Source organism: Mustela erminea, chromosome 2, assembly GCF_009829155.1.
Source record: "Mustela erminea isolate mMusErm1 chromosome 2, mMusErm1.Pri, whole genome shotgun sequence".
Lineage (NCBI taxonomy): Eukaryota > Metazoa > Chordata > Mammalia > Carnivora > Mustelidae > Mustela > Mustela erminea.
In genome coordinates, this window is record NC_045615.1 from 24,902,533 (window position 1) to 24,917,022 (window position 14,490).

A 14,490-nucleotide genomic window follows, 5' to 3' on the forward strand; every position below is an offset into this window, starting at 1 on the left:
CTTACAACTCTAACCCTTGTATTCTATGATGTCTGCAGGTATATAATTAAAAGAAATCTTTTGGCCAGGATAGGGTAAGGGTGTGTTTTCAGAATTTTAGAGCTGAAAGGACTATAGAGATGGTTTCTGCCCTGTTTTTTCATTTTGCGGGTAAGGAAATTGAGGTATGGGAGTTCACATGTTTGTCAGGGTCCCATGACCGTGGAGACAGATTTCTAGTGCGAGTTCATACCCTGCTCCAGGCAGGTGGAAAATTTCCCCATACTTGTTATTTCTGAGCAACCTTTCTAGACAATTCTCTTTTCTGTTTTTATCTAGTTTTTATAGTGTTTGAATGGGTTATGGAGCTGCTGATTCAAGAGTAGTTATCTCTAACTCCTCGTATTTCCATGAAGAAAAACCTTCAAATATCTTTAGAGTCGGAAGACTCTGAACCTTTTTTGTTAATTCTGTAATAACTTTTAATTAGAATTAAAGATACTTAATGCAGTTTGTCTGCAACTGTTTAGGAATCCAGTTGAATCTGATAAATACTGAAATTTGGGCTAAACTTTTATCCTGAGAAGCTGTGACTAACAGGAGATGCTCAGAGGCCTTTTCCAGTATCTATGTGTATTGCTTAATATTGAAGTTCTAAGAATAAGAGTATAACTTTTCTATAAGAGAGGGAGAGATGGATATTATTTTAGAGCAATTCTAGAAAAGTTTTGGGGCTTTTGGGTGTTGCAGTTGGTTGAACGTCCAACTCTTGGTTTCAGCTCAGGGCGTGATCATGGGCTCATGAGACAGAGCCCCATGTAGGGCTCAGCTCACTGCGCTCTGAGTGGTTTCAGATTCTTTCTCCCTCTGCCCCTCCTGCTCATGTTCTCTCTTTCTAAAGTAAATAAACAAATCTTAAAAAAAAAAAAGTTTTTAACACCCTACCTTTTCTCTTTATCCTAAGTTTTTCTCCTACTCCCCTTGAAGTAGATCAGTAACCTAAAGGGAAAATTTTTCTGATTATACACATAATACATATTATTCAGCATTCAAACATTATAGAAATATGTCACGTTGAAATTTAAAATGCACTGTAATCTTATATTCTGGAGAAACTGCTGTATGGTTTTTCCTCAAAATTTATCTCCATATTACAAGTTGAAAGCTTGGTTTTTCTTTTTAGCTTAATAGATCTTAAGAGTGTTTCCATGACCATACATAGAGAGCATTCTGACTTTATAATATTACATCACAGGTTATTTATTTATTTATTTATTTGTTTATTTAAAGCTCAGGATGAAAGCCTCCTTATTTTTTTTTTTTTTTTTTTAAGATGGTATTTATTCATTTGACAGAGAGAGACACAGCAAGAGAGGGAACATAAGCAGGGGCAGTGGGAGAGGGAGAAGAAGCAGGCTGCCTGCCAAGTGGGGAGCCCAATGCAGGGCTCCATCCCAGGACCTAGGATTCCAGGTGACCTAAGCCAAAGGCAGATGCTTAATGACTGAGCCACTGTGGGGCACCTGCCCCACATCACAGGTTATTTAAACAGTTTCTTATTGTTGGAAATTTGGGTTGTTTCCCATTTTTCTATATTAAGAACAGTGTTTTAGAGAACATTCTTAAAGTAGGCCTGTGTGAGTGTTTTCTGTAGGAAAGTTTTGTGAAAGTCAAAGACAAGAAAATATTAAATTTCTCTAATTTATACTTACTGTAACAGGTTCCACCATTGAAAATTATATTAGTAACTTTTTTCTTAAAGTGTAAGACTGAAGATAGAAACGATTAATACGTGGTCAGACAGTGTACCACGAGGTCATAGTAGCAGAGGCTCTGAGCTTTTAGGTGAGTATTGCCTCATTTCCAGTTCTTTTTGGTTTTAATATTTTCCCCAAGAGAAGGTAGTAATTGATAACAGCTATAAAAATACTCTGCAGTTGGTGGATGAGCTGCTAATTAGTTTTTATGGAGCATTTTTTTTCCCCAAACATTTTCTTAAGAACATTATTCTAGGACATGCCTTTAAGGAGTTCAGAGAATCCACTAGGTTTCGCAGAATAACAGAGTGAGTGTATTTTAGCTCCTCTTGTATCATTAATTTACCTTTGTTGAAATACTGGTAATGGATCAACTTTAAGATCTTCAGGTTTATAGAAAGTACCAGGAGTGGATTTTACTTTTGAAAAATGTGTGCGAAAATGTGAAATAAGATGCTTTGGCTAAGTTTCATGATTCAGGGTCATTGAAGCACAAACATTTCAGGAATTCATGTGGCAAAGTTTTTATTGACTATCTTAGAGAATAGATTAATATTTTTGTTGAGTCCAAGCTTTGTTCATAACCATTAAATGAGAGGATTATGTGTCATTCCCCAAAATGAGTGTTTTCTGTTTGGTTTGCGTTCATGAAATTTGTATCTGGAGTTCATCCATTTTAGGATTCTCTTTGTAATGTATCAAAATGAGTATAGAAAAAAATAAGTCTGTATGTACACACATATGTTTACATATATATACATACATGTATTCATGTGTAAGTATATGGTGATACAAGTTGTATTTTATAAATGCCTTTAGGGGGCGCCTGGGTGGCTCAGTGGGTTAAAGCCTCTGCCTTCAGCTCAGGTCATGATCCCAGGGTCCTGGGATGGAGCCCCACATCCGGCTCTTGGCTCAGCAAGAGCTCCCCCCCCACCCCTTCCCCCCCCTCCCCCGCCAGCCTCTCTGCCTACTTGTGATCTTTCTCTCTGTGTCAAATAAATAAATAAATAAAATCTGGAAAAACAAAACAACAAAAAACCCCCACCAAAAACGACTTCTTAGGACATGGAGTACTTTATACTTTGTGTATGCTCTTATTTTGATCTTCTTGTGGGGAGATACAGCTTGTCTAATGTATTCTTGCTTACTGTCTGTTTTGTAACATGAAGTCAGTTTTTTAAGTTGAGTGCTTAAAATCTCTCCTATTTGTGTGTATTACAAAATGTTGACATTTTGCTTATTTTAAGCAAGACATAGTCATTTAAACGCATGTGAAAAAATCTGGCAATGGGACTTGTTGGCCCTTATTTGCCTCAGAGAACACTATTTACCTGAGTTGTGTTAAGCACTTAATGGTTAATGCAAATTTCTTATCAGCTTGATTAAGTTTGATCTTTTCTGAGTTTTCTCCTGGTACTTCTCCACTGTGTGACCATTCAGGACCTTGCATGTCCTATTTGAGAGGCAGATCCTGGAGCTCTGGATGAATCTGCTTGTAACTTGTGTTTAGGTCTGGGGCCTGGTTGTGTTGCTGCCTCTCTTTTCTTCCCTTAAAGTAATCCTACCTCTTGATCATGTTCTAGGATTAGTCTGTCACTGAGGAGTGGTCATTCCTTCATAGTGAATCACAAAATGAGTAGGTTTGGTGAGGCTTCCTGACTCAAGCCCAACTGTCTTCAGAGCTTGTCCATATAGGCTTGCCTGGGGCAAACTCTCAACTGGGCTGTCTTCCTTATGTGGATAATTTATAAATCTGCATCTTCCTTGCTGAACTTTGGGACCTTAGGCTTGCTTCTCCATTTCTTGTTGGAGAGGTCTATATTTGGATCCAGAACTCAAATTAAACCGTTGGGTGGCACTTAAGAGTAACTCTGCATTTTAATCATGTAGCAGAATACCTTATATCAAATCGAATTCTGCATGTGTGTGTTTGTTGATGATCTACCTCTTACTATCACACGATCAATTATTATATATATATATTTTAAAGATTTTATTTATTTATTTGACAGAGATCACAAGTAGGCAGAGCAACAGGCAGAGAGAGAGAGGGAGAAGCAGACTCCCTGCTGAGCAGAGAGCCCGATGTGGGGCTCGATCCCAGGACCCTGGGATCATGACCTGAGCCGAAGGCAGAGGCTTTAACCCACTGAGCCACCCAGGCGCCCCAATTATTATATTTTTTATCTTGTTTGTGTTTCCAGTTTTTCTTTCTCTACTCCATTTCCATGCCATTTTCAGTTTGATTTTATAAAGTACAGCTTTGCCCATGTCACTGATCATGGTCCTTTGTAATCTACTGGTAATGATTCAACTCAAAGTGGGATGATTAATTTTATCTGCCAACTTGACCGGCCCAGGTATTTGGTTAAACAGTATTCTGGGCATGTCTGTGAGGGTGTTTCTAGATGAGATTAACATTTGAAGTGGTATACTGAGTAAAATAGATTGCCTTTGTCATTGTGGGTGGATCTCATTCAACTGTTGAAGACCTGAATTGAACAAAAAGACCAAGTAAGGAAGAATTCACACTCTTTGCCTGCCTGTCTTTGAGCTAGGCTCTCAATCTTCTCTGCCTTTAGACTCAAACTTGGACTTGAACTTGAGCTATATTCTTGGCTCTCCCGCTTGCTGACAGTGCTGACTTGCTGACTGATTGTGAAGCTTCTCAGCCCTCATAATTGCATGAACCAATTCCTTATGATAAATATCTCTGTCTGGTGTGTGTGTGTGTGTGTGTGTGTAAAATCTCCTACTGGTTCTGTTTCTCCAGGGAATACCGAGTGATACATGAGGCATCCATCTATGATCTGGTGCAGGTGCTGTGCTCTGGTTACCACACTGGCCTGTTCTCATTCCTGAACACATCCTACTACTTCTTTTTGGTCCAGCTCTGCTGGGAGTAGCCCTTCCTCTTTCTAGTTACTTCAGCGATGTGCATTCTTCAAGCCCAGTTCAGAGTCTTTGTCCTCCATTAGGTCTTTCTTGGCTACCTCTTGCTAGAGCAATTTCTTGGCACGCGAATGGCACGCGAATCTCTGGACTGAAATCTTACAAGCTTAGGCATTTGATGCCTTGTAATGTTATCTTTTATATGTTTGACCTTCTTCTAGATTATAAACTCCTTTAGGATCTGAACCAAGCTCTATGCTTCCAAATTCTCCACTGTTCTTGATGTTACCTTTCACTTAGTAGGGGGCTGGTGAAAGTTTATTGATTTTTTTTTTTTTTTTTTTTTTTTTTAAACCACCAAGATCTACTTAGGGAAGGAAAGGCCAGTGCGGGGCTTGCATGCCCACACTCTGTCTTGAGCCTGTGCAAGAAACGTGGAATTCATTTTCAACAGGACCCAGAAGTCTTCATCAATGTAGTGGTGCAGGGACATTCTGCCAGTTGTTTGGGGTTGGTTCCAGAAATGAAACCTATATATAATCCTTGACCTAGAGCCAGCTTTTCCTAAGAACAAAACTGAGTACCAAAGTCCTGATGAATTAGCCCGTTCCCGAGGTGCTGATTTGCAGCTACTCTTGTGGTCCTTTGCTTTGCTCTTGTCTCTTAGAATTCCCTTTGCTCTGCTTCTGGTTAAGTCTTTTATATCTTCCTCTGTAAATATCCTAGGTAGTACATTTTTGTCAATAATTTTGAACAAGGGGGAAGGGGAAGAAATTTGAAAATGAGCTATATGTTCCTCGGCAATTTGTATTTATCAAATTTTATGCAAATTTAATTCATACAGAGTATCATTTTCCTCATTTTTCCTGTAATTGGATGTCGTTCTTGAGCAACACCATTCGAAATCAGACCTCTTCCTGTTCTTTGGCTCATCTTTTAAGCTTAAAATATTGGAAACCCTCTGTACTGTCCATCCTCCTTAGCCTGCTTCCCTGCATGTGTCTTCTAACATACTAGAATTTGCTAAATGTGTATTGTTCATTGACTTTCTCCCTGAGTAAGAATGTAGACCTCCACGAAGTACAGGGATCTTTGGTTGTATTAGTATTGGCTTTCTTTGGCCCTGTATCCCAAGACATAGACCCATGCCTGACGTTGAAGACATGTCTTTTGAAATGAGTGGGAGTTTGCTAATTTGGAGCTCTTTGCCCCCCCCCCCCCCCATTTATTGCTTTGTTGCTTAGCCTTTCTCTTATATCCTCTGAAAGTTCTCCCCTCTTTCCTTCCTGTTACTGAAGTTCACTTCTGTCCAGACCAGGTCTTTTCAAACCATACAACTACCTATTCCTCAGATTTGTGCTTTTGTAATAGTCACGTCATAATAGGAGGAATTTATTGGCCCTTGGCTGTTCGTAGTTTACAAAGCACTTTTACATATATTATTTCATTTCCATATTTGATTGCATATATGAGGTATTCTTTTTTTTTTTTAAAGATTTTATTTATTTGACAGAGATCACAAGTAGGTATAGAGGCAGGTAGAGAGAGAGGAAGGGAAGCAGGCTCCCCGCTGAGCAGAGAGCCCCACGCGGGGCTTGATCCCAGGACCCCGAGATCACGACCCGAGCAGAAGGCAGAGGCTTTAACCCACTGAGCCACCCAGGTGCCCATATATGATGTATTCTTGAGTCTGAGACAGCTTTGTGTTCCTGAGGGCCTTTCACCAAAGTATGCAACTTAGCAAAATCTTGTCTCACCAGGAGATGTGTTCTTCACTGTGTGCCGGGCATACCTCCCCTTGGCTGTACTGTTGCAAAATTTTATGTGAGGAGTGTGTCTCCTTTTCATCATCTGGTCTTTTGGTTAGGGACAATCATCTGTTCCCCCAGAAAGATGCCTGTGTGGCATAAGGTCCTCAAGGAAAGTGATAAAAATGAGAAAGTGTAAAAAACAATCACATACATTTACAGGAATCTTTTTGATGCAAGACTCTTGGCTAGATGCTGAAAAAGTGTTGCCTCAAAGTTAATTTGCTTGCAAGAGCTACCTGTGACCTGTCCAGCAGGAATTAGGAGACACAAGCTGGAGTTGAGAAAGCTGGCTTGAAGATTGCAGATCATACAGGGGTGAGACCTGGTGACTTTTCAGATTTTCCACCAGTAAGTTGCCTCTACCATCTTGGCCTCTCTCCTTCCGAGTTGTGAAGATGAAAAAAACCATTTTCTTCCTAAAGGCCTCTGTTCTTGCCTCCAAGCCATGGGAGTGCTCAATAACTATTAGTGTCTAATGATGACACAGGAATATTCCTCTGAGCAATTGGAGAGCTGTAGGCGTGTCACACATTGACAGGTGCTCACAAATCTCTTTTTGCTGTTTTGAAATATCACTGCCAGGGGACTTGTATACAACTTGTTCTGACAGAGCGGTCTTAAATATTCATTCCTTTTACCTATTACTTCAGAGAAATGCCAGCATTTAGTCTTCAGGCTGCCAGTAGCAATTTTGGCAGAATCGTATTATAACTTTTTCAAGATACTTATTTTGAGATAACTCATTTATTTACACATTAATAGGTTGAAGTTATGTTAATGATGGAGGAAAATGCACTTTGAGGTCAGTGGAAACTCAGGGGTTAAATGGAAGTCTCTGATCATTTATACTCTGCTAAGTTTAGTAGCAAGGATTTATTATTGTGGGATGTAGGATGGCAACTTAAATCCATATCTGGTTCCAAGCCCTGTTCTGCCCTTTAGTAAATGTATGACTTTGGACAAGTTCTTTTCTTCTGATGAACCTTAGCGTCCTCATCATTAAGTGAAGATAAGAATGCCAACCCCAGGGAGTTTCTGTGAGGGTTACATAAAATAACAGCTGTGACGTGCTTAGCATGGAATAAAAAATCACTGCATGGTAATTGTTATTTATGTATGGAGGCTCTATTAGCACCATTCTAGGGAATTGGGGAGGTGTTGCGGTCAAGAGGAGTGTAAAATATATATCTGCAAGGCCACAAAAGAGATGGCAACAGATATGTAATTGACATATAAAAAAATCAAAACAGTAGGTAATACAGTGTCATTTGTACAGATAGTACAATAAGAAACAAGGCAGACTTCACTGTGGTCAGAGTCTTCAAGAATCATGGTGGGGATTGTATCAGGATTTCTTTGGTCATAAATTATAGAAGTTAAACTGTACAGAAGGGGAATTTATTGGCTGACATGGCCAAAGTATGGGACAAGTGAGGTGAATCTCAGGGAAGCCAAAACTGAAAACTCCTGTACCGCCAAGACTCTCTGTTTCTTATCTCTCCTTCTCTCTAGGTCAGTTCTGTCCACGGGGCAGGGCCCTGACTGGGGCCTGGCTGGGGCCTGGCTGGGGCCTGGCTGGGGCCTGGCTGGGGCCTGGCTGCCAGCAAGCCAAAGATCACCCAGAAAGGGGGGTTGATCTTTTCCCTTCGTCCAAACTCAGAATCCCAGGAATGGCTCTGGTTGACCTCTCTTGGGTCATCCTTGTCCTTACGGCCAGTGGCACACATTATCTGTTAACTGGAAGTCCCATTTAGAAATCACATACTTGGGGTGGGGAAGAGGAACAGTTTCCTAAACAGAAGGATTGTGCTTTTCTCAGAAGAAAGGGGTGCTGGACAGCCAGAGTGGGAGGTGTTTTTACTCCTGGAGGAGGAAACTTTAGTGGGTCACACGGAGAGAGGCAGGTATGAAGAACACTAAACCAAAGGCACAGAGTATGGAATGAGAAGATGATTTGTATTAGTGTAATAGAATAAAGTAGACTCAGACCGAGTGGTTTAGAGTTAGTTGAGGAATTTGGAATGATATGATAAGGCATATATCCCAAGAACTGACATCAATTCGATGTGTTATGTGGGGTCCTGGCTTTTATTTAAAAATAGGTTTTAGGGGCACCTGGGTGGCTCAGTGGGTTAAAGCCTCTGCCCTCGGCTCAAGTCATGATCCCGGGGTCCTGGGATCAAGCCCCGCATTGGGCTCTCTGCTCAGCAGGGATCCTGCTTCCCTCTCTCTCTCTGCCTGCCTCTCTGCCTACTTGTGATCTCTGTCTGTCAAATAAATAAATAAAATCTTAAAAAAAAATAGGTTTTGGGTGCCTGGGTGGCTCAGTGGGTTAAGCCGCTGCCTTCGGCTCAGGTCATGATCACAGGGTCCTGGGATTGAGTCCCGCATCAGGCTCTCTGCTCAGCAGGGATCCTGTTTCCCTCTCTCTCTCTGCCGGCCCCTCTGCCTACTTGTGATCTCTCTCTGTCAAATAAATAAATAAAATCTTTAAAAAAAAAATAGGTTTTATATTGTAGGCCAAATATTTGAATTGGTAACTTGAGAACTAAGTTGAATGCAGTTGGAAAGTTACACTCAATGAGTATAGACAAGGTGGTCTTTGTAGTCAGACTCTTTGCTGTATTCGTCCAGGCACTCCCTTGACAATTAGATGTTATCAAGCATTCATAGTACCTTTCCTGCAAAAATACCCCAAAAACCAAAAACCAAAAAACTGTATTTCAGAGTAACTAAGTAGTTTGAAAAATACTGTTTTAAAAAAATTTTTTTTAAAGGATTTTATTTATTTATTTGACAGCAAGAGATTACAAGTAGTCAGAGAGGCAGGCAGAGAGCAGGGGAAGCAGGCTTCCTGCTGAGCAGAGAGCCTGATGCTTGATCCCAGGACCCCAGGATCATGGCCTGAGCCGAAAGCAGAGGCTTTAACCCATTGAGCCACCTAGGCGCCCCCACAAAATGCTATGTTTTTAGAAGATTTCTAGCTAATAAATGCAGAAGGAATGATACAAATAAATAGAACCATCTTATTACTCCTAATGAAATAGTAGATCTAGGGAATGGTCTCCAGAGACTAGAGGTCAACAGCTGATGGCAGACTTTATAATTAGGCTAATAACCCCTGAACCCACTGATCAATCTTAATGTTACAAAAAGAGAAGGAAGTAGTAGGTACTAGAGGCCTCCTAATTTGACTCGATAGGAAATATACAGAACCATCCATGAAGTTTCTTGTTTGTTTGTGGGTTTTTTCTTGACCATTTTTTTTTAAACAAACAATGTAATTTTGGTCAAACCTTTATATCTGAACTACTAGTTTATAAGAAGCACAGGAAAAAGAGGACCATGCAAAACAGTACCATGGAGAGATAATCATCTGAATCCAGAATGTAGAAGTTTCTGTAGGACAGATTACTCTGTTTGATTAAATAAATGACAAGAAAAACCAAGAGGGAAGAGAAGCTATCACTAGGGGACTTGAAATATGTATTCATTATGTTTGGATCTTGATTTGGATAAATTAACTATGAAGTTAAAAATTATAAATAGAAAATTTGGTCAATTTAAACTCTGGATATTGGGTACATCAAAGGACTTTTTAAAAAGGAATAGTAGCAGCACCTGGCTGGCTCATTTGAGTGTCCAGCTCTTGGTTTCCGCTTGCGTCATGATCTCAGGGTCCCAAGATTGAGGCAAGCCCTGTGCTGGTTCTGGGCTCAGTGTAGAATCTGTTTGTCCCTCTCCCTCCCTGTCCCTCCCACTCACTTAGACAGTGAGTGCACACTCTCTCTAAACTAAAAAAAGCGAAAGAGATATTAGTGGTATTATTATTTTAAAAGGTCCTAATTTATTAAAGATGCATACTAAATTTTTTTTGGTTTATTTAACACCACAACTTGGTATTAGTTTCCTAAGGCTCACTTAGCAAATCACCACCTGCTGGGTGGATTAAGCAAGAGAAATTGATTCTCTCCTAGTTACGGGGGCCAGAATTCTAAACTGAAGGTTTGGCGGGCCTTCAGGGCTGAAGAAGTTGCAGGGGCCAGAACATGGCTGGCCATGTTCTCTGAAGTTCTGCGGGAGGCTTCCTGTGTCTTCTGGCTTCTGGTAGCTGTCCTTGGCTGGTTGATACTCTCCCATCCCCTTCACTGTACACCTGTGTCTCATGTCCCTCTGCCTCTCACAAGAACACGTGATTGCATTTAGCGCCTCCTCGAGTAAATGAAGATAAATTCCTCCTTAAATCCTAGATTACGGTCACACCTTTTGCTATGTAAGGTAGTATTCACAGCTTCTGGGTCTTAGGAAGTGATCTATCTTTCGGGGCATTTATTAGCTTACCTTAGATTTGCTTTCACTTTGAAACAACCCGGGCAGAGGCAAGGAGTACAGGTGAAAGATTATGATCGGCTGAATTAGGATTGGCCATAAATTGTTAATTTTTAAGCTGAGTGATGGCACTTCATTGTACTGCTCTCTCTACTTCGTATGTGCTTGAAAATTGCCATAATAAAAAGTAAAAACAAGAAAGGTCAACTCTCGGAGCAGGATCTCTTAGTAACCATCCAGACAGTAAGTATATCACAGTAAGTTCTGGTGAATGCAAACCTCAATTTTTTTCTGTTAATGAAAATTAGGTATGAGGTTTCTAATATCCTAGGTCATCCTTCAGCTTTTCACTACCTTTTTAGATGCTTCTCAAGAAAAATGAAGGATGAATGAAAATCTCTTTGCTTGGAATCAGAAATTGTAAGATGACCTGGAGTTCAGCGAAGTTCTTTCCCTCTTCTGTACGACAGTCTTGGTCATTGTGTGAAGTGGCATGGTTGTCTGTGAAGACTCATGGGCAAAGTAATTTATTGTATTATGATGTCTTTCTCAAGTGGATGAAATTATAAAAGGGTTAGCACTTTTCTTATGGAACCTCACTTTCAAGTCTGTTTCCATGTGATCATCAAATGTCTCAGGGAAAAGTCTGTTTCCATGTGATCATAAAATGTTCTCAGTGGCCTATAGAGTACATTCCCTGGCATAGCTCCATAGTAATTAGTATTTTTCTATGAATTACTCTTTTAGGTAGTAATACACTGTTAGAAGGTGTGAGAAATCTAGTCTATCTAGTCCTCCCCCCCCCCCACCGCCCGACCCCAGATACTGAGATTTTTCATGGTTGTTCCTCCTCACCCCTGTGCTGGAAAGATTTCAAATTAAACATTTAAAAATAACCACATGATGGGTGCCTGGGTGGCTCAGTCAGTTAAGCGTCTGCCTTCGGCTCCGGTCAGGATCCTAGGATTCTGGGATTGAGTCCTGCTTGGGACTCCCTGCTTCTCCCTTTCCCTCTGTTGCTCCCCTCTGCACGTGTTCTCTCTTGCCATCTCTTTCTCTCAAATAAATAAATAAAATCTTAAAACACACACACACACACACACACGCACACATATATAATGAGCGCAGCATTTCTCAAAGAGCTATTGTGGTGTATCAAAAAATACAATATGTCTCAAAACATTGCTGCGTGCCCAATTCAGCCTTAAGTGTATGTGCTATAGATGACGATGTTAGGATACTGTTGTAGACTGTTCAAGTTACTTTACATATGCTTGAGCAACTTACTGATTTTTTTTTTTTAAGTAAAGGAAAACAAATTCATATGCAGAATCTCTGATCAAATAATGCGTAATCATGACTTTAGTCGCCAAAAGCAGCATGTTTTTAAAACTGCTTTTAGTCTTTAGAAGTCAGTTTATTGACATACTGTGGTTTGTATTCTTTCCTCAGTGGTTTTCTTATTGAATTTGTTCCTTCCCAAGTTAAAAGCTGCCTTTTGAAGGGTTGGTATAAACTCTAGTTGCAAAATCTCAGAATTAGACTGTCTTTTTTTAGCTCATGGAGTTAGAACTTAGCTGGTACATTTGTTGTTGATATACGAGACTACTAAGCCCAGTTCCTTCTTTTGTGTTCGTTCTGAGCTGCAGTACAAATTGGTCTTTGTAAGTCAGGCAAAAAAAACACGTGGCCCAAATTCGACTTTTTGTGATGTGTGTGTTCAGATAGTCTAGAAGGCTGACTACATTTTAAACTTACTATATTGCTGTGACATTGTCTCCAAGCTTACAGGAAAGCTGTATTTCTTTGGAGGGTGTGGACTGGAGGTGTCATATTGTAGTAACATAGATTTAAAAATGACTTTTCTATGTGGGTAAAGTCATTGGTGAAAGAATAGATTAAATCCCAGCAAGCCTCTTGGGCATTTTAGTTGCTTCCTAAATGGCTTATTATAAAACTTGCCGGTGATTATTAAATTTCTCAGCCATTCCATCCTTTAAGAGTTGTAAAATCATCCAATTTATGTACCCTGCAATAAAGGAGAAGTGATGTATGGAAATAATCAAGATGGGGTTTGCATTTCATTTGATATAGTATCATGATAATCTGTTTTGCATTTTTTAGTGTATGCTTGTGAGCAGGGAAGAAATATTTACTCAGGAATGTTCTTTATGAAATAGATTCTCTTATTCTCCAGGTGTACCATAACTTTTCAGAAACCCATATTTTTACATCAAATGAGATAAGTTTTGTTTTTTCTCTTTGCTACTTTTTCTTCTTCATTTAAAAGAAGACAAGCTATGATGTAGAAAGCTGGTGGAAAAAGCAGCCTAGCATTTGTATGATGCTTTTTGGTTTGCAAATAATTAACAAATGAGGAACTCGTAGGCAAAACCAAAGCATTATCTTTGACCAAATCATAGATAGAGAATACCATCCAAACTTTTATGAGTTGACATCCTTTGTATCTCTCAAGTCCATTCATTCCTTTCATCTGCATTAACTCTACCCTCTCTTCTAGATGATTACTAGGGTTTCTTACCTGGTCTTCCTGATTCTACCCTGTCTACTCCCCAATTGGTTCCTCATTCCAGCCTTGGTGATGTGAGGGCGCGCGCGCGCGTGTGTGTATACATGTATATACATGTATATGTGTGTATATGTATATACAACATATACACACATCTATATGTATATGTATTTATTTAAAAATTTATTTATTTTGAAAGAGAGAAAGAGGGAGAACATGTTGGGGGAAGGGTACGGAGGAGGGAGAGAGAGTCCTTAGCAGACTCTGTGCTGAGTGTGGAGCCTGACATGGGGTTGGATCTCATGACATTGAGATTACAACTTGAGGTGAAACCAAGAGTCTGACTCTTAACTAACTGCTCCATCCAGGTGCTCCCGGGCATAGTGATATTTAAACAGCGCAGATTTCATGGTGTCATTTTCTTCCACATCGTCCCTCCCAATTTAGGAGGGTTAGGGCTTCTCATTAAGGTAAGGATCCTTACGTGTGCCAGGCTCTGGAGGAGGGTCCAGCCTGACTACCTTGCTCACCTATCTCACACCTGTCCCACATTAGCTCGCAATACTTTAGCACCACCATCTTTCTTTCAGTTCTTACTGTGCTCTTACTCTTTTAAAAAGCCACAGAGTCTTTGCACATGCTGTTTGCTATTCAGAACTCTGTTCCTCCCCACCCCTACCGTCTGCAGAGGTCTCCCTCTCAGTCCCCTTTGCTTAATTGGTTAACTCCTATTTATCTTCAGCTCAAATCTTCTTTCCATGGGGAAGACTCCTTATGCAAATTGAGTCTCACCGTTATAATGAATCTTTTATATCACCATGAATCTTACTCTCTCCCGTTGGACTTCGTGGTTACAGTTTACGTGCTTAGGTGAATTGTCTTCAGAAGGGCAGGGGGTGGGCCTGTTTTTGCTCACCATTGTATCTCTAGGACCTACTTAGCGCAGTACCTAGCACATGTTAGGTGTACCGCAAATATTTGCTGAATGAATGAAAACCATAAGAAAAAATGGTATGTGACATAGCTGTTCCCTAATTAAAGCACATGCACTGTGCCAGTACCAAAGACATTGGAAGAAGTGAAATATGCCTTTTGAAGAGGTGATTTTGGGGAGGTTGCCTGCTTATTACATAGCTGGTGCTGTTGGAAAGGAATTCTGGAACAATTTTAGGATTGTTTTTAGAAGAAG

At 40.2% G+C, this 14,490-nt stretch overlaps 1 protein-coding gene across 5 annotated transcripts in view; it reads left to right on the forward strand.

Moving 5' to 3' along the window:
- FAM160A1 (family with sequence similarity 160 member A1) overlaps positions 1-14,490 on the forward strand; it is a 225,879-nt gene that overhangs the window by 11,439 nt on the left and 199,950 nt on the right. The window contains exon 2 of one of the 5 annotated variants that reach the window (XM_032332513.1): positions 1,700-1,824. The exons of the other annotated variants lie outside the window; for them this stretch is intronic. The gene's annotated coding sequence lies outside the window, so the exon portion shown is untranslated. The remainder of the gene's footprint in view (positions 1-1,699; positions 1,825-14,490) is intronic. 5 annotated transcript variants of the gene reach the window in all.